This window comes from Ascaphus truei, chromosome 1 (genome assembly GCF_040206685.1).
Source record: "Ascaphus truei isolate aAscTru1 chromosome 1, aAscTru1.hap1, whole genome shotgun sequence".
NCBI classification, from domain to species: domain Eukaryota; kingdom Metazoa; phylum Chordata; class Amphibia; order Anura; family Ascaphidae; genus Ascaphus; species Ascaphus truei.
Window position 1 is genome coordinate 393,429,155 of NC_134483.1, and position 25,207 is coordinate 393,454,361.

General features: G+C 43.9%; 1 protein-coding gene across 1 annotated transcript in view; it reads left to right on the plus strand.

Moving 5' to 3' along the window:
• Positions 1-20,525: 20,525 nt before the first annotated feature.
• Positions 20,526-25,207, plus strand: part of TMEM192 (transmembrane protein 192) — a 103,932-nt gene continuing 99,250 nt past the window's right edge. Inside the window, exon 1 of the mRNA XM_075612140.1 lies at positions 20,526-20,599. The gene's annotated coding sequence lies outside the window, so the exon portion shown is untranslated. The remainder of the gene's footprint in view (positions 20,600-25,207) is intronic.

Sequence of the window (25,207 nt, forward strand, 5' to 3'; positions counted from 1 at the left end):
ATTACCGGTGCTCCTGTGTTTGAACGATAGCGTGTAATCAATCCAATGCAAGTAGTAGTTGAAGGAACACAGGGCACAAACGGATTTGGAATAACAGCTAATTTATTGAGCCAAACACAACATTTCAATGTATTTGGTCTTTATCAAGTGACATAGTGGCCTATGCCACTAAGTCACTTGATAAAGACCAATAAGGTTGAAACGTTGTGTTTGGCTCAATAAATGAGTTAGTTATTCCAAATCCGTTTGTGACCTGTGTTCCTTCAACTACTATGTTTGGAAGGGTTGCCAGGAGAAAGCCTCTTCTCTCTAAAAAGAACATGGCACCACGGCTTAGGTTTGCAACATTGCATCTGAACAAACCACAAGATTTCTGGAACAATGTCCTTTGGACAGACGAGACCAAAGTGGAGATGTTTGGCCATAATGCACAGCGCCACGTTTGGAGAAACCCAAACACAGCATTTCAGCACAAACACCTCATACCAATTGTCAAGCACGGTGGTGGAGGGGTGATGATTTGGGCTTGTTTTGCAGCCACAGGACCTGGGAACCTTGCAGTCATTGAATCGACCATGAACTCCTCTGTATACCAAAGTATTCTAGAGTCAAATGTGAGGACATCTGTCTGACAGCTAAAGCTTGGCCGAAATTGGGTCATGCAACAGGACAATGATCCCAAGCACACCAGCAAATCTAGAACAGAATGGCTGAAAAAGAAAAGAATCAAGGTGTTGCAATGGCCCAGTCAAAGTCCAGACCTCAACCCGATTGAAATGCTGTGGCGGGACCTTAAGAGAGCTGTGCATAAACAAATGCCACAAACCTCAATGAACTGAAGCAACGTTGTAAAGAAGAGTGGGCCAAAATTCCTCCACAACGATGTGAGAGACTGATAAAGTCATACAGAAAACGATTACTTCAAGTTATTGCTGCTAAAGGTGGTTCTACAAGCTATTGAATCATAAGGCGCACTTAGTTTTTCACACATGGCTCCATTTTGGCTTTATTTTTGCTAAATAAATCATGACACGGTGTACTGTATGTCATGTGTTGTTGTTCATTTGAGGTTGTATTTACCTAATTTTAAGACCTGTTAAGGAACAGATGATTGTTATTATGTCCTGATATGTTAAACCATGGAATTCAAAGAGGGTGTACTTTCTTTTTCACATGACTGTACAAAGCTTCCACTACAGCCAGGGATTCTGGGAAATGACATGTAAATGAGCACAATGTCACTCTTTACTACTTATCTATTTTAGCATGGACCCCTATGAGCTTATGTCTACAGTAATCTATAATACATACACACAAATGTTTTGATGAACAAAACTATGTAAGTATAGTGGACCTGAATCCTCCACACAATCACACAACGAAGTGGTCTTCGATAAGTAAAACATTCACAGAAAACCAACAAACAAAAAATCAGTGCAAGTAACTGCACTGAAATTAAAATAAACTCACAGTGAAAATGTTCAAAAATATGCAGCTCCTCAAAATGACTTCCCAAATTTATTTATTTATAAAATATTTTACCAGGAAGTAATACATTGAGAGTTACCTCTCGTTTTCAAGTATGTCCTGGGCACAGAGTTAGGACAAATAATACATGGTTACAAATACAGTTACATAAATGAACAGGGTATACATTATATACAAGACATTGCATGCATCGTTAAAGAAAATATATATTATGGGCGAATGAAACAGTTACAGACCAGATTAAAATGTGAGACAGCCTTAGATTTGAAAGAACTTAAACTGGTGGTGGATGTGAGAGTCTCTAGTAGGTTGTTCCAGTTTTGGGGTGCACGGTAAGAGAAGGAGGAACGGCCGGATACTTTGTTGAGCCTTGGGACCATGAACAGTCTTTTGGAGTCTGATCTCAGGTGATCTCAAATGTCTCCAAATATAACCTAGAACCAGATGGAAGCGCAATTTTTATTAAAAACATATGATTAATAAAACTATAATAGTGACCAAAACAGAAAGTGTGTGAAAAAATCAAATAACAATGATAGTGTTCAAAAAGTCTTCATAGTACAGTATGTAACCATTCTCCAAAATTTAGGGATAAAAGAAAGAGAAGATACAAAATAGTGCAATTTGTTTGACAGTGAACTAAAGCAGCAATCCGTGAAAAAAAAATAATAGCCGCTTTTTATAAATAAATCAGTTCTCTAGTATTAGGTAATACTGTCTGCAATTTTTTTAACTGCTAATGCCATTTTAATATACTGATCATTATTTGGTTGCTACAGCAACCATTTAGAAAGTAATATCCACTTCCTCTTTTGAAACAGGCTCTGACACACCTTTTTTAGCTCTGCCCTTTGGCAACAAAGTATCACAAACAGATCTCTTGCCGTGTTCCAAACAGCAGACTGTCTTATTACTCTGAAAGCTGTAACAATAATGTGATACACTTAGTAATATCATTTTACATTGTGCTGCAGCATTTCACAGACTGCAGCACAAAGTTAGAAGGCAGCCACAATCAGGATATTTACAGATTTATAACAGCAGCACCAAACGTTTGCCAGCTAAGTTAAGAATGTACAATTATACATTGTCATATGCTTTACATATAAAAAATAATAATTAAAAAAGTAAAGGGAATAAGCTCACACACATTGTCACTAGTTTCAAATATCTGGCATATGGTTTGAGTCCCCCTTAACATTTGGGTTGCACATTGATACACTGACATCCAAAACCTTTGCCAAAGTACATGTACTTTATAGGAAGAAATCCCACCTAAACCCGCTGGTCAGAAAGTGCATCGCACAGCAGATGCTAATACCAATGTAACGTAGTATATGGCACAGCATCCCAAACTCACCTAAGCAAACTAGACACCTGCTACAATTCAGAGGAGAGAAAAAAGGTGCGCGCTAGTGCCAAAGAACTTCAAGTAATATCCCAAGGTAAAACGCATTCCTCCTGCAGCTCAATATTCTCCCGTAATCAGTGGGGTCAACTGTAGCAACAAAAAACTAAAATAGACGCGCAAAAAAAGGAAAATTGTAAGGAATCGGGGAACACGTCCTTTGCGACGTGTTCCCTTCTTACCTAGTGCTGCTGCTGCTCCTCTCCGCCCTTGCGCACAACCCCGCTTTGATTACAGAGCGCGCGCGCACCCGCAGCTCTTCAGCCCCTGCCACGGAGCTTGGCTCCGCCCCCCGGACGCGGCGCGCTGCTCTCTCATGCGGTGTGCGCACGTGACAACGTGCAACGATCCCCAGCTGTGTGTCAAGCATCATCTGTGCCTCTTGTCTCCTGCAGCCTATCCCAGCTTCCACTGGGGCCGCGCCTCCGCTCCACCCCCTGTCTGTCTGCCTACATATACCCTGTTCCTGCTCTCAGTCAGTGCTCAGCATAATTCGGTGTAGCTTCGCTGCTTCCTACAGTTGTGCCTTGCCTTGTTCCAGTCTTGTATTCCAGATTGACCTCTTGTGTACCGACCCGGCTTGTAAGTGAACTCCTCTGGATATTGAACTCGGCTTACCCTCGACTACGGCGACTTCTCTAATCCCAGACCACGGCTAACGGACTTCTACGATTCTACTCTCTCCAATCCCAGGACCTGCAAGTATACCGATTAACACTCTCTCTCCAACCCAGACCCGGCAACGCTAGACAATCCGCCTTCCAGGCACGCTTCCGCTGCTGTGGGTGCGTGGCTTTGTACTGAGGTCTTGCCTTGCTTGTGGTTAGCGCGAGCGTTACAAAAACACAATCAATATGTATTAATAAAAATGTATGGAAAAAAATAAACAGGTTTAAAACTTACATATGCATTTAGGTTCCCCCCCCACCTACGAGGATGCCAGCGTCGGCAGTGCCGACACCAGGACCTGCTAGGGTATATCCCTGTTTATCACCGATGACTGTACTTTGGGACTGTGGGTTTGTTCATTTATACCTCTTACATCTGTCCGTCCGGCTGTGCCTATATTCGCCCGTGTGGGGTGGAAGACTTTTATATGACCTGATTGCATATGTAAGTTTTTAACCTGTTTATTTTTTCCATACATTTTTATGAATTGTGATACCATCACAGTCCTCTAGGGGCTGGAATAGGGCAGCTATATGACTTTTTCAACACAGAGTTAATCTCCCTAGGGAACTCAACAGCAGCTGCCATGCTGAGAGTCACAGAGTGAGAGATTGCTGTCCCAGAGAGGGGGACAGGGAAGTGCTCCCGAGCAAGTAAGGCTGGCACAGTTCCTTGGACCTGCTGGATTGTGATCGCGGAGTCCGCTGGAACTGCTTGGGTTTGAATCCCAGAGGGAAGAAGAAGGACGGCCGACCGTGCTGAAGCGGGGATGTCCTGTCCTTGACCGTGGACATACTGCTGCGGCACATCTGAGTCTAACACATCGCCGTTTTTTCCATGGCTTTTTCCTGGAATGTGACGCACTTCACCTGGAGCATGCCGCATTCATTTTGCGTTCCCAGCCGCGGGTCATGCGCGGGTCATGCACGGTTGACGCGCGGTTGATGCGTTTATTGAGAATGGTTCGGATTTAATAGGTTGCAATTCTTCGCGTGTCTGCCAGATGGCAGATATGCATGAATTGTAATGCGCATGTGCTTCAGTAATGTGTCGACTTGCAGGTGTTTCGTTTAAAAAAGATACCACAGTGTGCTATTGTAACTTGGCCTTGAGACTGAAGGAAGAGGTTGCAAAAATGTATCAATTTAGGCTTTTCATATTAAAGAAAGACAAAGACCAGTTTCGGAAACAGTATTCTCCAGAGACCCGCCGCCCGCCGCCCGCCGCCCGCCATGAGTGTTCAAGTGCAGCCCGTTTTCCAAAAACCTGACAGAAGTTACGCGCATTTGATATGGGCCGCGATTAATGCAACATATGATAAGATGGCAACAGTTGCTCAAATTTATCAGCATTTTATCGAAAACTATGACTTTTACAAATTTTCGCCAGCTCCTCATATGTGGAAGCGTGCAATAAGGAAAAGGTTATGTAGCGATCCCTGTTTTTATCGTATTGAGCCACAATTTGTTGGAGGGTATTGGTGTGTACACTGGCGACACACTTTATTCGAGCTTGGCTAGTCCCACGAATTCGGGTATACCCGGGTGTATTGAGGTTTGTGACTGTTTTCTGCCCGAGTGCATTGAGGTATTTTCCAAGCAGGGATTGAAGCATTTTATTCCCGCTGGCTGCAATACTGCACAGTATATATATATATACTGCATTACAATTCATGAATTTATGCCATCTGGTAGACACGCGAAGCATTGCAGCCTATTAAATCCTAATCATTATCATTTAACAGATCAGCCGCCCATCAGCCAGGCATGAACCCAGGCTGGGAAGGCAAATGCAACGGGGCTTGTCAGAGGTGAGGAGCGGCGCATTCCAGGTATCTGCCAGGTACATACCGGGTATTTGCTCGAATAAAGTGTGTCGGTGCAGTATCACCGGCTTTTTCCTGTATCTATGATCATGCAGACAGCAAAAGGTGAAGGGTCGTGTTAAAACCAACTAAGAAACGACAGTTGCTGCCAAGCAATGCACCAGCACCGGCTTCCAATGACGGTCCCGCCGTCAGTGACAACCCTGAGCCTGAGCCGGATTTTGCGTGCAGTTTCGATCAAGCTTGTATGTACCTAAGCAATTTCCAGCCTCATCAGCTGACTACAGGTGGACTAGTCCCACTGCAAACTATCGACGAGGATGATCAAGAACACTGGACTGGCAGTGGCCCAGCGCCGGCGCCAGCTGAATGGGAAATTCTATGGTGAGTATTGTTGCCATATTATTTTCTGTGTTTTTTTTATTTTGACAATACAGTATCAATATCGGTGCGATTCAAAAGTCAAGCGATTCTCCTGTAAGCAATATTATTGGCTGAGCGGCTTCTACAGTACTGTACTGCAGATACTGAACTATTGGTGGAATGCTAGGCGCATGCGCATTGGAACCTTCTTGAAACGCATACAGTATGCGTGTCATTACATCGACAGTTGGCGCATGCGCATGTGAACAGGAGACGCCCCCTGAGAAAATTATGGTGGGACTGGCTGGGAACTTCTTTAGACCATTACAGTAAAACTTTTCTTTTTGTTTTTCCTCAGAAAAGAAAACGGCTAATGGAGGGATTTCAATGGATAATATCGCTTTGTATAACAATCCCTGCACATTGCTGAATCGGATTTAAAAACCCACGTACCGGAGTCTACAGTTTAGTGGCTGATGTACACTATGCTGATGTTTTGCGGCCGTACAGTATACAATACTTTTTTATAAATAGTATACTGTGTAATAAACACGAAAAAATAAAAACTATGCATTTATTCTACATGTATTACAGTACTGTACATACAGTATGTGTCTTCTATACAGTGCCAGTACATACAGTACAGTACTGTATGTGTCTTCTATTTTTTTTTTAATACTCTTGTACTGAGCATGCCTACAGTATACAGTAGTGTGCCTGGACAGTAGTGTACATTCTAGAAACGCTGTATTTCGTTACAGTAGCAAAGGAGCCAATGGAACAATGTAAAACAAATTAACATGTTCTTTTATTGGTGGAGTAAGTTCAAAAACATTTATTTACAAATACTGTACAATGTAGAAATATTTTACGTGCACAGCAATTCAAAACATCAACAGGTGTATGGTTTACTGCTACAGTTGTGAAAACATTTATGTACAAGTATAGAAAGTAAAAACATTTACAGGCAGTCAGTATGGTTTACAGTCACATGTTTTAAAAACAAATTCTTTATTCATAAAATATACAAAACGCAACATCTCCTTTATTAAAGAACGGCAAGTCAAAACATATACAGTGGGATGGTGTGCAAAACAGTCTGCACCAGTACAGTCCTCGAGGGCAGCAGACAGGCCCGGTTTTCAGGACAACCTTGAAAACCGTGCCTGTTTGCGGCCCTCATGGACTGGAATTGTGCAGGTCCTGTGTGTGTGTACAGCAAGTTAAAACAGTAAGTTAAATACAGTACAACAGGTCAAAACATCTCCTTTATTTACAGTAAGTTCAGCAGGTCAAAACATGTACAGCACAGTTCAGCACAACAGTATGGTCTTACAGTTCCCGTGATTAATCCAGAAAGTCCACCACATTGTCCGTCCATGGCCGATTCCATGCATGGCGCAAAACGCCATTAATGCAGTCTCGAACGCCTTTCATTACAGGATCTGTAATTGGATAAAAGCGCCGCATTTCATCCAGAATGTTCTTTCTGAAATTGGCAGGAAGCGCCTTTTTTACGCGATTTCTGCCGTAGTTCACTTTGAAGGCCCAGTCGCAGTACAACGAGTAGGGAACATGGTGCTTAAAAAGTATACTTCTCCCTGAGCGCCGGTTTCAGATCGCGCAGGGTCATGTCGGGCACCGTATCGATGCGAGCGAATGTAGGTCTTCTGCGAGCGGGTGTGCTTGAGGCGACGGGCGATGGTAGGTTGTCTGGGAGGAAGCTTTCCTCCGGTCTTGGTCGCCGTGTTGTCTCCTGTCGTGGTCTTGACGGGGTTGTTATGTCCTCCTCAACGGCATACATGTACACTACATATTCTTGTGGAGGGGGTGCGCTTGGTGATGGAAGGGGGTCGATGCTCCCATTCATCACATCCATGTCACTCCCCTGCTCCAGCGTCGGGGAAACAGGGGTATTAACACCAAGCAAATGATGTATACCCGCTATGTCAGGCTCTATCTTCTCCATCCGTCGATCCATCCGTTGATCCATATCTAGCATCCGTTGATCCATATGTATCATCCGTTGATCCATATGTAGCATCCGTTGCTCCACATTTAACATGGTCTCCAGAAGCAGATCTATCTTTGCTAGCACAATAGATTTCCTGGGGAGATCCACACTTATATTACTATATATATATATATTATACATTACAGTATATAACTGCAAAGGATGAGAAGAAAAGAAAGCGCACACTTCCTGGTGCAAATAAAGTTTTACTAGGTTAAAATCACAGAAAAAAATCAATCAACAATACACTCACAAACATCTGGTCAGTTTAGGCAGTATGTGGTAATCCACAGATGCGTGCTGGAGTTGTGCAAGGTTGTCTTTGTGTGGGGATACTATGCCAGCTGCTACAGCGCGGCCGCTGCCTGCTTCCGCCCCCCCAGGGGTTGGAGTGCCCTTCCGTGTCACGTGACGGCTTCAGACTGCGTCACCACGTGATCTCCTCAAGCTCCCCCTCCTCCGTAGGGCGTCGCAACAGCGTGGCACTTCAGGGATGATCTGACCACAGCCCGGTCTAACAAAGTCACCCGGCTCCCTGTCTTCTCCCTCACGAAGTTCAGTACTGCAATACTCTCACAGTAATAATACATCCCCAAATACAGTACGTAAAAAGCACACAAATCAACCATGTGCAGTCAAACGCACAGGGTCACAGTCAAAAGCTACAGCACAGATTGAATATCGTAATACAGTAAGATGGGTTTTGCAGGCTTGTGGAGAAAATAAAAATTACAATATTTTTATTTTTTTATTTTTTTTTGGTCACTTACTCAGGCAAGCAAGCAGTGGTGGGCGAAGTTACAGGCGCATGCACAGTAATCACCTGCTGTCAAGCAGGAATGTGATTGAAATCAGACACACATTCAAAGGAATGGTGTGGGAGAGATGTACTGCATTGCACAGAAGATAAGAAGTTGAAATGCCCTGCAGTGCAGTTAATTATCCTGAGCGAGGGGAGAGCGCTGTATATGTCGAAATGTGACACTGTTACAGTACTGTACACGCCTATGCGTTTCAACAATTTTCAAATGTGACATGCTGTACCGTACAGCAGCACAGCACTGCAAATGCATGTATACTTTAAATATGCAAATTTAGAATTACTGCGCGCGCACACACAGACTGTGTACTGACGTAGGTTGAACCGCGAAGGTATTAGACTTCCAAGACAACAGCTCGCAAATGCCCCCCTGAGTTTTTACACAGCATTGCAGTATTGCAGACAGCAAGAATAAAATGCTAATATCACGAGCGTGAAAATAACGCAGTTAACTCCGGGCGAAAATGACAAAAAAACGCACCTAACCGGGATAATCTGAGAGCCGCGGATCTAGCCGTTTTAGACTTAGATCGTCCGCCACTGTACAGAGGAGAGTTTCTCTGGGCTCACGTGGGGCCAAGTTCCCCTAAGAAGGAAAGGACGCAAGGCTGCGCTGAAGCGGGGACGTCAGCTCCAATGGATTAAGATAAGCAAAACACTGTATTGTTGTCTTAAGACTGTTCATGTGGGGTGCAGTAATAAAATGCAGATTAGGATTATTACAATTATAAAACAAACTTTTAAAAACAACATTAAAACCCCGCAAAAGAAGAGCCAGAAGAATGCCAGGGCATGTTTTAAGCTGGGAACCAGTATAGTTGGCCAGCTATCATTAGAAAGGGCTGAAGAAAAGTTAAGTTATTTTCTCTAACGTGAATAGGTATTTTATTTTATGATTTGTTTTGACATAAAGGGATGGTGGGCCTGTTGTATGATTTAATCCCTGTAAATAAACCCCATATAAAGAATTACAGGGTTTCCTGCCTTACATTGGGACTAAAAGAGACTACAACATGGTGTGGGCACCACATAATACATATTGATTGTGTTGTCCTCTTTTTGCTCTTCTATTTTACCCTCTACAATTCAGTATGCTGCTTTGTCCTCCAATGTAACTACAACTTACATCACTGCGAAATGCTCAAAGAACTAGATTGGCCATCACTTGAGTTTAGGCGCAAAGTTAATCTTTCCTGTCTTGCCTTCAAATACTTCTTGGGCAAGCTACCCGCCTATCTGAACAAGCTCCTCACCCCTACCACATGCAGCTCTTATCACCTGATATCTGACTCCAAGGGAGTTTTGTTGATCCCAAAGTTCAACAAAGTATCCGGCTGCTCCGCTTTCTCTTACCGTGCACCCCACAACTAAAACAATTTACCTGAGACTCTCAAAACCACCACCAGCCTAAGTACTTTCAAAACTAAAGCTGTCTCACATTTTAATGTGATCTGTACCTGTTGCATACGCCTATAACTTATTTTATATTTAACTGTTCATGCAATGTCTTCATATATAATGTACACTGGCGACACACTTTATTCAAGCTCGGCTAGTCCCACGAATTCGGGTATACCCGGGTGTATTGAGGTTTGTGACTGTTTTCTGCCCGAGTGCATTGGGTTATTTTCCAGGCAGGGATTGAAGCATTTTATTCCCGCTGGCTGCAATACTGCACAGTATATATATATATACTGCATTACAATTCATGAATTTATGCCATCTGGTAGACACGCGAAGCATTGCAGCCTATTAAATTCTAATCATTATCATTTAACAGATCAGCCGCCCGTCAGCCAGGCATGAACCCAGGCTGGGAAGGCAAACGCAACGGGGCTTGTCAGAGGTGAGGAGCGGCGCATTCCAGGTATCTGCCAGGTACATACTGGGTATTTGCTCGAATAAAGTGTGTCGGTGCAGTATAACCCTGTTCACCTAATGTAATGCAATGTCTTTATATATAATGTATAACCCTGATCACCTAATGTAACCACGTATCTGTCATCATAACTCTGTGCCCAGGACATACTTGAAAACGAGAGGTAACTCTTAACATATTACTTCCTGGTAAAACATTTTATAAATAAATAATCAGATTATCTCTGTCCTTGCAATGGGATTTAATTCCTTCTGTTTGTTCTCCTCCCCATTTAAGAAGAAAACTGATAAAGTGTAATGTTTTATGACAAAATTAAAAAGGTAAACATATGGATTGTACTCACATGTTACAAGATAAAAATTGCATTGTGACCACTCTGGGTCTATAGAAGTATCCCCACAGCTCTCCACCTCTCATGAACACCTGCCTCCTTTCCCTATAGTGAACACCAGATATAACTCTTCCGGAAAAGTGATGTAGCGTATGGAGGTACGGGAGTTTCCGGTCCAGCATCTGGTCAGGTGGGAGGGTCGCAGCCCTAAGCGTTTCACCACAGAAACCGCAGCTTTGTCACGGGCTCAGTGATCCGTTGCTCAAATGGTCTTCCTTAAGTAGTACTTCCTTAGTGTCCTCAATTAACATTTAAAAATACACAGTTCTTTACTTAGTGTAAGGAATCGGGGAACACGTCCTTTGCGACGTGTTCCCTCCTTACCTGCTGCTACTCAGTCCTCCGTCTTGGCACCAGCACGTGCGCGCACCCCCGCTCTGTTTAGAGCGCGCGCACACACGCAGCTCTTCTAGAGTTGCCTCGGAGCGTAGCATTGCGCATCGCACGTAATCAGACTGCCACTTGTCTCTGTGCCTATCACGGCTCCCGCTGGGGCCGCACCTCCGCTCAGCCCCTGTCCTATTGGCTGCTATGCCAGATATATACCCTGATCGCACTCTCTAGCATTGCTCAGCTTAATCACTTGTAGCCTTCTGTGCCTCACAGTTCTGTTGTGCCTAGCTCTTGTTCTAGTCTTGCAGTTTGTCTCCTCGTGTACCGACCCGGCTTGTTTGTGAAACCCCTCTGGCTATCGACCCCGGCTTACCTTCGACTACGTTTACCTTTCTAACCCAAGACCACGGCTACACGGACTTCGACGATTCTCAACTCTCCAATCCCAGACCACGGCTTAACAGACTTCAACTATGCTGCTCTCTATAACCCAAGACCCCGGCGAGTATACGGACTAACCCACTCTCTCCTACCCAGACTCGGCTACGCTTACAATCCGCCTTCCAGGCACGCCTCCGCTGCTGTCGGTGCGTGGTTTCATACCTTTCCAACTCAGTACCAGGGTCTTGTCTTGTTTGTGGGTAACAGAACCCACCCACTGGGAAAAAAAACAATAGCATGAATAGGAATAAGAAGGGGAAAAGAGAAAACAAATATGTACATCTTATTAACTATGAGTACAAACAGTCCCCTCTTTCATAATGTCAAGAATGGAGTGCACAGGAGTGCACTTGTGACATTCTTAAATTAGCACATAAAAAGAGGGGCTTTAATATCATTAGCATCATAAAGATATTACAAATAGATATATTAAATGTTTGAAAAAACTAGACACACATAAAAATACCATATAAAGCTCTTATTGGAAGATCTGACTTGTAATGAGAGAATGTTTACTTATTTAAGTCTCTCTTGGACTTCTATTGCCTCTTCTTTAATTAACCTTAATACAGTGAATGTGCTCCACTATCCTTGTCCTCAGTGGCCTTGTGGTACGACCAAACATACTGAAAATTACAAGGATACTTGAACACATACACAACATAATCCAGTCTGCAGTTAATATAATGCGAGATATCAAATACTTCGCTTGTTTGATTGGATTTAAATTGTATTCCCTTAGTCCCAAATTTACAGGCCTTACAACTTTTACATTTGGAAACCCCTTTCGGTTTAGTGCTAAGCCAGCCCTCGATCTCGCTTACACATCTTAACTCACTGGGCGCCAACCTCCTTTTTTAAATTTGGCGGCCTAGTGAACAGGATCTCTGGATTTTTTTTGTATGGCTGAGCCACTGATTAAGCCACCTATGCTGAAAACCTGGCCTGTTGGTGGTCCTTGAGGACTGGAGTTGCCCAGCCCTGGACTAGGGAGTGCAGCACTTAAATCTTTGTGCCTTACTGTAGGATTTAAATGGCAAATCATCCAAGAGCAGATCAGAGGTTCGCTATTTTTTACAGGGTTAGCCCGTCTGAATGCCTTTGAAATAAGAACGTTTCTCAGGCGCAGGATTCTTAGAAATAAGCAGGGAGAGATCTCTCACCCATTTATCACCCAAGAGACAGTTCCCACTTTCATGGCTATTTTAGTACAAATCGCTACCTCCATTAACCCTTTGCGTGCCATACCCGCCCCCCCTCAAGCTTTGATTGAGTCCTGCATTATTGTGAAGCTCAGGGCGCCATCCGTGAAGGGAAACGGAAGAGGAGAACTGGTTTTACGTTTCCTGGGTTCAGGGCCTTTCAAAGGCGGGGCCGCCAGCACACAAAAGGTTAAAAACAAAAACTACTAGCCCTTTTGTGAGTGTTTGAAAGTAGAATGCAAGTGGAACTCTGCCATGAATAATGGATGAATGGAATATTGCAAACAGCTGTTTTGACAGCTGAGTGGGGTGACAGGTTCATCTTGCCCATGACAACTGTCTAGACCAATCAGAGTATTCCCTGTCTGAAACCTGTGCAAGCAGCACCTGTTATATTAAGAAAGTATCTGTGCAATTAACTTTAATGAAATATACTGATTGCTTAATATCACTCGATGTACAATGCCCGAGTAAAAACACCAAGGCAATCTGATGTGTCAGCATGGGGTAATTTCCTATTTTTCAAAAATAATTAAACTTAAATTATTTTTTATTTTAAAAAGAAGAGGTTTTGTTTTAAAATTACCTCTTCCTTTGTGATAGCAGGAGCACCATACGTCTGTTAAAAGGGGCAGTTGCACATAGTATCACACACTCTGAAATAGCAAGACTCCTGTCTCATATACTGTAGCAATCTAAAATAAAATAGCAATAAATCAAAATATATGCCATTTTAAGTGTTCGTGCAGAACTGAAAACAAATGTATTAGTAGAGCAACGTTACTAAGCTTGTGTACTAAGATCGTATATTTTTTTCCGTTTTGTGAGTACAAATCTTAGTTCTATAAAGTAGTACAAATCAGCATAAAATGTACTCTGTATGTGTAAATGCTTCATACATATGACACATCATTTGAAGTCTGAAATTCATTTTGACACATTTCTTCATGTTGAAAAGCTGATTGGCACAATTTAAATTAAAACAGAACTAGGTGTTTTTTTTAATTTACAACTACTGTTAGTAAATATACATTATTAGTGTCATATCTTTTATAATAGCCACACTGTGAACATAATGCATTTTGCAAACCTGTAATACAATTGTGGGTCGATGGATTGACTTACAGTAATTCTGTGGTAACATTATTGTCAATGTTTGCAAATTCACAAACAGGGTTCGTTGATATTAAGTACTTTATTGTCTGTACGTACAGCACAGAGTATGATCACACCCACAAAAGTCAAAATGAGACTCTGCCAGGGAGTGCCCAAGCAGGCTTTTTTATACATTTAATTTCCTTTGTCTAAAATGTGTTACTAGGCAGATTATACTAACCACTCCATAATTCTTAAACTAATCATATTACAGATCATTAAAACCTGGTTAAAACTACATTGACACAGCTCTGTATAGGAACCAGGTAGCATCTTACTGTAGGAATGTGGGCGTAAACTACAGGCACAGTCGTAAATCTGCCAAAAGCAAAAACTCACTCACACCCCATTCTTACAGACAAAAGGGATACTAAGGACATAACAGACAAAATGGAAACAGAGAATCGCTTTCAATCCTACTCTAGAGACACCCCCCCCAGTCCATTTCAGTAATATATCAACAGTATCTTCATTTCATCAATCTTACTTCATAATTATTGACTTTTTTGGTCTTAAGCCAAGTTAAACTTTATGGACTTTTGGCCTTTTGCTGCATTTTCTTTCAGTACATATAAGTGCAATGTAAAATAAGATTTCCCTGCACCAATTTTAGTCCAAAAAAAGCTGTTTGCGACGCTTAGTACATACAGATGTACGTATACATTTGCCACGCTCAGTAGCCCTCATTTTGGCATAAATATATATTCATGATGTGGTGGATGTAGGAGTTTGAGCTAACTGGGAATGTGTGTTAATTAATTTCTGACTGGTAACAGTCTCTTGAGGTTAGGTGGCACCTCCCCCCAGAGTTCGCCCCTCCCCACCTTTTTAACTTGGGAGGTTCTAGCAACTTGCTGAAATGGACAGGACTCACAGCAGTTCCTTCCCCTCATACAGAGGTAACAGGAAGGGTTCACAGCTTTAGTGTTAGGACCTGCATTTTTGGTTTACCTTGACGTTGGTATGCAGGCTTACGACGCTTTGGCCAAAGGGTTTAACTAAACAACCAAGTTATTACTATTATTATTCAAGTATTTATACTTTATACTCATTACCATATATGTTTTGTCAATTTGATGTAGGCACCACTGTTGTACGTATACATTTGCCACGCTCAGTAGCACTCATTTTGGCATAAATATATATTCATGATGTGGTGGATGTAGGAGTTTGAGCTAACTGGGAATGTGTGTTAATTAATTTCTGACTGGTAACAGTCTCTGCAGGTTAGGTGGCACCTCCCCCCAGAGTTCGCCCCTCCCCACCTTTTTAACTTGGGAGGTTCTAGCAACTTGCTGAATGGACAGGACTCACAGCAGTTCCTTCCCCTCATACAGAGGTAACAGGAAGGGTTCACAGCTTTAGTGTTAGGACCTGCATTTTTGGTTTACCTTGACGTTGGTATGCAGGCTTACGACGCTTTGGCCAAAGGGTTTAACTAAACAACCAAGTTATTACTATTATTATTCAAGTATTTATACTTTATACTCATTACCATATATGTTTTGTCAATTTGATGTAGGCACCACTGTTGTACGTATACATTTGCCACGCTCAGTAGCATTCATTTTGGCATTAATATTTATTCATGATGTGGTGGATGTAGGAGTTTGAGCTAACTGGGAATGTGTGTTATTTGTACATACAGATGTAGCAGTCGTTATTGCTCCCGTTAACGCAATATAATATGTTAATGCCTTGTGCGTTATTTAACAGTAGTGCTATTGAAAACAATGGTTTAGGACAGGGGTGCTCAACTCCAGTCTTCAAGCCCCTGCAACAGGTCAGCTTTTCAGGATATCCCTGCTTCAGCACAGGTGGCTCAATCAGTGCCTGAATTAGAACAGGTGGCTCAATCAGAGGCTCAATCTTCGACTGGGACTCTGATTGAGCCACCTGTGCTGAAGGTATCCTGAAAACCTGACCTGTTGGGGGGCATGAGGAGTGGCGTTGAGAACTCCTGGTTTAGGAGTTAACACATGTATTATTTAACGCATAATTTAGTGCTTTTACGTGGGTTAATGGGGGTAATATATATATGCTATATAGTATTTAGCGGATTTCCGCCACCTCTAGGCACAGCTGTGGCACGCGCCTCCTTACCTGGCGCCCCCCCCCCCTCCTCCTTCTGAACTGCAGCATCAAATGAAGCCACGGACGTCCCAAACGTGGCGTCACATGGCGTCACGTTGCCATGGTCACGTGACATCATGATTTAATTTGACGCTGCGAAGTTGCATTGCCATGGCAACGTGTCGCCATGACGTCACATTGGTGACGTCCCTGCGGTTCAGAAGGAGGAGGGTGACAGGTAAAGAGGCAGCTGCAACAGATAAAATGACTTCCCATTAGTTCCGATAGGCCCAAGAGCGCAGCAAAAGTATATGGCGGTGGAGTTTTTTGCCGCCCCCAAAACTTTGCCGCCCTAAGCCCGGGCCAAATGGGAAACAAGCTACTGGCTATATCTGAAGGCCCCAATGTATTCTGCTTTCAGTCAATTTTTATTACAGCACATACCTAAGTTTCGAAAGAATGCCGCAGATTTTCCGAAATTCCAGTGATATCATTAAGCTGAAAGAGGAATTCTCAGGGAGCTCAGTTGCATGCAGAAAATTTGTCTGCAAAATCATTCCTACTTATTTTGCTCCACCCACTTTAAGAAAATAAAAAAAAAGAATTTGAGCCATGGGTAGAGGGTCCTCCAGAGCTGAAGTTGGCTATTTTTACTGGTACAAAGCTCCCGTTCAGGAAATCAAAATTACCAGACAAATTCTGTAGGCCAATAGGAAGCTGCAACGGATGACGTTGTGGCTTCCTACTGGATGATTGAGAGCGCCATCTTTGAAAATCCAAGAACCTAACCGAAAAATAGCTCCGGAGTACCCTATGGTTCAAAATAACCAAAATGGGCAGAATTGCTGATTTAATCATTGTATAATATGACATTCAGGTGGAAATTACAATAGGAGCCAAGTTTAACCTTTTTACTGTCTGGGTGGTTGCTATCTACGTGGCCACACAAGTTGTTAAACTGTACAATTGTTCAACCATGATTTTTATGAGAGACTTGTTAAATACACTGGCGACACACTTTATTCGAGCTCGGCTAGTCCCACGAATTCGGGTATACCCGGGTGTATTGAGGTTTGTGACTGTTTTCTGCCCGAGTGCATTGAGGTATTTTTCAGGCAGGGATTGAAGCATTTTATTCCTGCTGGCTGCAATACTGCACAGTATATATATATATACTGCATTACAATTCATGAATTTATGCCATCTGGTAGACACGCTAAGCATTGCAGCCTATTAAATCCTAACCATTATCATTTAACAGATCAGCCGCCCGTCAGCCAGGCATGAACCCAGGCTGGGAAGGCAAACGCAACGGGGCTTGTCAGAGGTGAGGAGCGGCGCATTCCAGGTATCTGCCAGGTACATACTGGGCATTTGCTCGAATAAAGTGTGTCGGTGCAGTACCTATAAAAACGATTGTTTTTTTTTTTCAGAACAAGGTGATCTTTGTATTGGTACAATTCTCTCTCATATAATGTGACCAAAATATGATGTCAATAATACAAAACAAATAATACAATTTAAAAAGCTTAATTTCTTGTTATTGTCTCAGATATTGCCAACAAAGTCACAGTCTAATTAGTAAGCTAAAAATAAGGGATCCTTTTTGTAACCACACTTTGGGATTACTATGGCTTTAAGGGGTTATCTGTACAGTAGTAATGCCCCTTCCCCATCACATGGTGCTGGGTGACTAGGCAGAATTATAGCCCTGCCCTCTTCTGCCCAGTGATAGTGATGTCATCGCAGGATATATATAGAGGGGAGAGGCTTCTAGAAAGTCAGGTCCTTTTAGGAGATGCAGAGGCCAGACCTCGCTGTGTATATTGTATATACAGGAAGTTCAGTATATAGATAGGTCTAGGATAGGGATCCCCTTTATTGTTTTCTAGTGAGGTACAGTGCCCTGTTTAGGTAGCATTCTCAGACGTGGCTCCACACTACTCTAAAAGCTCACAGAGAGGCAGCCTATGCCCAGACTTGATCCACAAGTCACAGCACCAAAGCATAGTTGGACCAGCCCAATCGGAGGGCCATAGCTAACTCTCACCCAGAAGACCATGTGGTAGCATTCAGTACACAAGACGGGGATGCTGATCACAGACAGATTGAGAGAAATACCAGGCCTGCCAGGGGCCCAGTGGAAATGGAGCACTATAGACACTATAGAGCAGCCTCAGCACCTCCCTAGCGGGCCGACACTGGGGCAGCTAGGGAAGCAGCACAAACAGTATAACCAAAGGACACTCACGTGGATATACAAGATGCACTCAATATAATATGAGTGACATATTGAGTCGTCTCTTCCTTCAGCACATAGCATATAACAAGAATTAAATATTACAAATAAATGCAAAGTACACAAACAAATAACTTGTTATCTGAGACTGCCCTGTAAAGTGGCACCTACGGAGCTGGGTTCCCTTGTTAAAGTAGCAATTCTGTTTAACTTTTCTTTTTATAGTTATAGGTTGGGAGCAGGGGATCTCCGGAGCTAAACTGCGTTAATTTAATCTTCAGGGACCCCTACTTCCCGAGATACTTACCTCAGAAGAGGGCGCCAATAGCAGCTCCGGCTGGGTTAAATGTCAGCTTAAATATACTGCAGGCCAATAGGAAGCAGTGTTATCACCCTTGCAGGTTCCTATTGGCCCGCGTAACCAGGACCTTTAAATGCGCAGAGATGCTACCAGCACCCCCTACGGAGGTAGGTATCTTGGGAAGCTAGGGGTCCCGGAGCTAAAATTTACGCGATTCAGCTCTGGAGAAACTCTGCTTCCACCTATTAAGAAAAAAAACACACGTATTGCTGCTTTAAAAATTTAAATCAGCAAGTCACGCTGCTTGCAATATTATTATTTTTACATTCAGTTTCAAGGGAGGGCTGCATTTAGCAAACTTGTTGAAAGTTGCATCCAAGTGTGATGTAGTGTGTAATAATTTGAATCTTTGAAACTGATTTTTTTATTCTTGTAACCTTCTTGCATGACTCTAATGGAGTTTACATCAAGTTGAACTGTATACATTCATACTCAGTCTCGCAAACATGTTCAGGGTGCTGGGTCTGTGCAGGCTGGGCATGGATATGCAGATAGAATAAGGATGTAATTTGTACTTTTATAGTACAAAAACAGCTTTATTCATATCCGTATATAAGGCTTGCCATACAAGGACATATTTCACATTAGACTTATTAACTGGTGTCAATTCATAATGTTACTCTGTGCTTCTTCCCCTAGTAGCTCTCACTCCTACACTGGAGTTTGTTTCCCGTAGTATTAGTTAGATTGGCAATCTCTTTCATAGTGTAAATAATTACATATCTCAACTGGGCCCATGGTGGGAATACACTCTGTTCTCTGATATCAGTATCCCGTTACTGTGTACTGCATACCTCGTCCATGCATATGGGATCTGGAGTTTACTAAGGACCTTCTGGTGGGGCCCATCTGATTATGCTCTGGAGCTACCACACCGAGAACTCTATTAAGCATATGCTCACTTCTCTTCCAGCAAGATACCAATCTTGGGTAATTTCTATAGGTGCTAACTATATAGGTCACAATCCTTAACTAAAATAATGGGCAGGGACAGGACATAGCTATACATTTAAACATATTTACAGGACTCACAGTGAGGCCCCCTGTTAGAACTCTGGGAAACCTGCTTCTAGAGTATTGGGTGGAGCTATATATACCCTACTATCTCCCTAAATTGACATCACTGATCACAAGACATGCAAGGGAGTGGCAATCCCTTCTGCACAGTCATCATATATCACATGATGGGGAGGGGCAATACCTACCTGGTTAACCCATTAAGGAACTTACATTACTTAGTAGTCTCCAGAGGGGGGCTATATACTTTTATACTGATGCACAGCAACAGCGACTGCAGTTTTGTATTTACTGATGCCCTTCTTCATAGCTAACATTATTATAACATGTTCTAATTGTATACGGGAAAAAAGATGACTGGGGGGCTGTGCCACTGATAAAGGAGATGGTCGAAAAACACTAATTCATTGTGCCAATTGTAGGACCAATTCAAACCACGAGGCGATCTGTGTAGAGCCAATGTTCTGGATCCAGAGAACTTCACGGAGGGGTTAATCAAACAATATTCAGGGTACGTGGAAAGCGTTGAAAAAAGGCATACATGGTGTAATATTGAGAGAGCTAATATATGTGGCCAGTGGACCACTGCTATAGTAAAAACTATAAAATATGTGACATACAAAATGCCTAGGGCAGTCTACTATACTGAAATGGACAGATGTGTGAAAAAAATACAAATTGATTAAAAACGAATTTATTAAACCACATTGGTGGTTATCCAACGTAAAAATTTGAATCCCCCTTATAATGAGTAGGTAGCTTATGGGCATGTGGCATAAGAAGGGTGCTCGAATGAAGCTGATATCTACTCCGGTGTCTTGCAGCTGCTGAAATCGCCGTCAGATGATGTACAGCGTACAGATCAGAATGTCCGTTTGGGCGTCCGCAACTATTGGAGTCCGCCCGCGAATGGTGTCTGAGGTAAGTACACAAAGTATATGCCTCCCAGCAAAGTTCTCACAAGACTTGGGTCGAGGAGAGCTGCCTTCCAGCCATTTTTGCCTCTGCTATTTGTTGTCAGTGTAGTAGTCGGAAGGTGATCATCAGCCTCTGCTACCTATGGACGACGTGACCTCTGACCCTACGCGTGTTCTAATTGTAATCCTACAATACATGGAAGTATACTTTTGATACATTCAAAGAGCCAGTGAAATATGCATTTGTACTAGTTGTGTATCAATGCAACACATACATTATACACAATGAACGACATTGAAATAGCATATATATATATATAAATATATATATATATATATAATATTTGCTGATAAAAGCATTTCGTTAGCCACAAAATGGCATAGCGTATTTGTTTCTGATTATAAATGTGTCCAAGTCTCCCTGGGTCCCCCTTCTGTCCCTTACCTCCCGGCGCGGACGCGCTTGGCAGCGGAGGCAGGGGCAGGTGCCAGCGGTAGGCGCGGGGAAGCGCTGCGGCAGTCAGAGAGGCGACCAAGTCCCCAGAGGCGACCAAGTCCCCAGAGGCGACCAAGTCCCCAGAGGCTCCCGGCGGCTCCTTTTGCAGGGCACCGCAATCTTCAATCTGGTATGATTCGCGCATGCGCAATGTTGCCCAGAGTCACGACAGCCATTATCGGAGGCTTGCGCATGCGCCATAGCAGCGCGAGTGGCGCCAATTAGAAGGGAGCTCCGCGAGGGACTACAACCCCCAGAAGCCACTGAGATGAACACCACATGGTGCGTACCATCGAATAGGGCTACCAGGATTCCCTGCTCCCGAGAATAGATACTTTTCGCACGTCTTAGACCACACCAGTCGGAGCTGGGATACGGAAGGGTGAGGGTGAATGTGCAGGGTTTCTGTGACCCCTGCACTAGGCCAGAGACAACCTTAGGCCCCAGCTAGGCCCCGACTTCCCCTTTGAGCTTGTTGCTGCTGCAGAGACAGGCCAAGTAGATAGGGACAGATCACCACACAAAGAGAGACTATTATGGTGGAACCCTCCAGCTAGATACCACCCCACGTGGAGGCGGACACCATCGCTTACGGCGACGGCAAGGGACCGGATGGATCTCTGTCTTCAGTCTGGAGCACACGGCAGGTATACCCTATCTTCAAGTGCATCAACATTCTACTGTGGGCAGCGCTGTCACACACATGGGGTGGGAGTGCTTATCGTGGACTGGACACTGGGATCTTGGTGCCCCTGCAACCAAGCACTGTGGGAATACTGTGGGGGTATATGTGAGGATTTGCCATTCTGGCAGCTGGAGACCTTCTCCTCACCTGAGAACCCCTGCCATGACAGACACCCAGGATGCGCGATCTCATGGTCCAGTTATGTGCGCACGCGGACTGCGTGCAGTCAATCTGTTCTCCCGCGGGCTCTGTCTCCAAGCCCCGCCTCCGCAAAGGCGTGCGGCACATTCGTTCACCCAGCCTCCCCAATAACGTTCTTCCCAGTCTACGCCCCCGAGGGAGAGGCCGGCCCGGCACGAGACTGACTCGCGCCCTGGACTCCGCCCCCTGACCCTAGTGACGTGGGCAGATCGGCGCGTGTTCGGTACCGCCTCAAACTTGGGCACGCTCCGCAGAGGGACATGCGCAGTGCGCAAGTGACACGTAGCTCTGCCTCCACTTCTAATCGGGCTGTGTCATAGGGTTAACCTGTGTGACCCAGCAGCCTATGGGATTCCCCACTTCTGCTCCGCCGTGGTTATACATTGGTTGATGGCTCTTTAAATAGCTGCCTTGCTCATTCACACATTGTTGAGCATAACCTAGTGTGACGCTGTGCCTTGCTGCATTCCTGCCTTGAACCTTGTTGGTTCCTGCCTGATTCCTACTGCTGCCTAACCCTTGCTACGTTATTGGACTCCGCATCTCTCCTCTCCTGACCCAGCTACGTACGACCATTCTGAACTCTCTAATCCTGACCTCGGCTATCCTCGCAACGATTACTCTACACTCTCCAATCCTGACTTTGGTAAAGTACCCCAACGATCTGCAACTCTCCAATCCAGACTCGGCAAGTATAAACGACCACTCTACATTCTATACTCCCGACCCGGCTTGCAAGACCAATCTACACTCTAGGCGCGTCTTCGCGGTTGTGGGTTGGCGTTTATACAATTCCCTACCTCAGCCTCGCGGTCGCGTCTGGTTTGTGGTGAGCTATGTGTTACTGTATATCAATATACGTATTATAAGGTGTTGTTGCATATTATGTGTGTTCTAAGTTTGTGCCTAGTAAATACCGTTATACCATACCCAGGTGTGTTACTGGGTATATTGTCCTGTGACTGGGTTATCCAGTATAGCTAGGATCCCTCATAGGTGGAGACGCTGTCACCAGACGGATCAGGTACACCCCAGGCTCCCAGCATCGGTTGTTCAGGCCTCCTGTGAGCCACAGGTAAAGCACCACACACTCAGTAGCCGCCATATCTCCCATAGGGTGAGGGAAACAGCGCTACATATATATATATATTAACACACATTCCCAGATAGCTCAAACTCCTACATCCACCACATCATGAATATATATTTATGCCAAAATGAGTGCTACTGAGCGTGGCAAATGTATACGTACAACAGAAGGCAGGGGTGCCCAATGCTACATCGAATTGACAAAACATATATGGTAATGAGTATAAAGTTTAAATACTTGAATAATAATAGTAATTACTTGTTTTTTTAGTTAAACCCTTTGGCCAAAGCGTCGTAAGCCTGCATACCAACGTCAAGGTAAACCAAAAATGCAGGTCCTAACACTAAAACTGTGAACCCACAGTAAATACAATAACTGTGAATACAATATATATATATATATATATATATATATATATATATATTATATATTGATGTAGAGGTATCTGTACCGTGTTACCTGAGCTTAATAATCAAAAACAAATAGTCAATACCGTTCTGTGGCTAACGAAATGCTTTTATTTGTGCAAGCTTTCGAGATACACTGATCTCTTCTTCTTCACAAATATTCAGGGACCATTTAACACCTTAAGTCATAAATCGCATACTGCACAAGGGGGCGGATTAGACTTCACTCACAGAGAACATTCCTAGCTGTCCTGTTTGAAAGTAAATTTCTTGGCTTAATCACTTGTAACATCGCCCGAAGAAAAGATCACTGTATCTCACAAATAAAAGCATTTTGTTAGCCACAGAACGGTATTGACTATTTGTTTTTGAATATATATATATATATATATATATATATACATACATAGTATCGCTAATGTAAGTTATAATTGAATTCCATAGGTCTTTAATTACATTTGACTGTTTCTGTCCTGTGTAGCCATATATCCTATTGGCTACTAATCTACCCTGCCTAACACATAAGCCCTGGTACCAGTGCAGGCAGTGTTAGGGTTAATCCGGTTTTCCCCTGCAATAAGCAGCTCCCTTGAGTGACAGGGGAGCAGGCTTGGGGTCTGTGTGCTACCCAATCAGGGGCTCAGACCTAAGACCTCCCCCCTGGGTACAGAGTAGTTCAGAGCTGGGTCTCTGAGTTGGAGTGGAGCTTTGGTTCTGGAGCTGAGAGTGTTAAAGATACCCTCTCCCTTAGGGGAGTGGGGCAACTACCCCTTATTTTGCCAGGGAATATGAGAGCTGGGGATAGACTATTAGGGCCTCATGCCCTGGAGGTTGTTTCCAGGGACCCAAGAAGCATTGTACCGTTGTATGCTGTAAGAATAAAGACTGTTCCAGTTTTATGCTGTAAGAATAAAGACTGTTCCAGTTTTATATATTCCTGTCTGAGAGTGCAGTTAATCCGGGGGGAGAACCAGAGAGGAACTGCATCCAGCTCTGTGGGCCTGCGGGAATGGAGGTGCGGCACCAAGTGGAGAACTGAGAAAGAACCCTAAAGCCTGTCCTGTTTGTCCCCAATAACACCAGAGGACACTCGGGGCCTTCCTGTGAACCAATAGGTAGCACCATCACAAGGTAATTGCAGTGATTCTCCCTTGGGAGGGGGGGAGTTAACATGGGTTACATTTGGAGGCGCTACTGAGATCCCTTATCAGGACAGGCTTTTACAGCAATGCAAGTAGAGAAGGTACGCTCCTGTTATGTGAGAGAAGAAGAGGGGGGCAGGTGTAGTGTACAGGGGACTCTTGATCAGCAAGGGACCAACTTCCCTGCCAGTGGTACTGCAGTCTGTGCTGCTCCCTAATGTGTGTTAATGTCTGCTAGCCTGTGCTAGTTTATAATCATTCTAAGGACTTATATGTAGGGCACCTGGAGGGGGTGTTTGGCAGTCTGGGAACCCCTGGGGGCGAGCCCCAAGCAACGTCGGACGACAGTGAAGGGAGGCGCTCCAACATGATGCTGCGGCCGGAGTGTCTCTCAAGTGCGGCTGCCCTGGAGACGCTTACCCTGAAGAGGGAACAGAACGGATGTCATTGATGATGTCATCGAAGGCGATGGTGTATCTGGAACGGAGCGCCAAGGCCTTGGCGGTTCCTCGAAAGGCAGCGTCGGACATGCCTGCTCCTGGCCGGGAGAACCACGCGACTGCCAAGAATCAATGGAGCGGTGAAGATGAG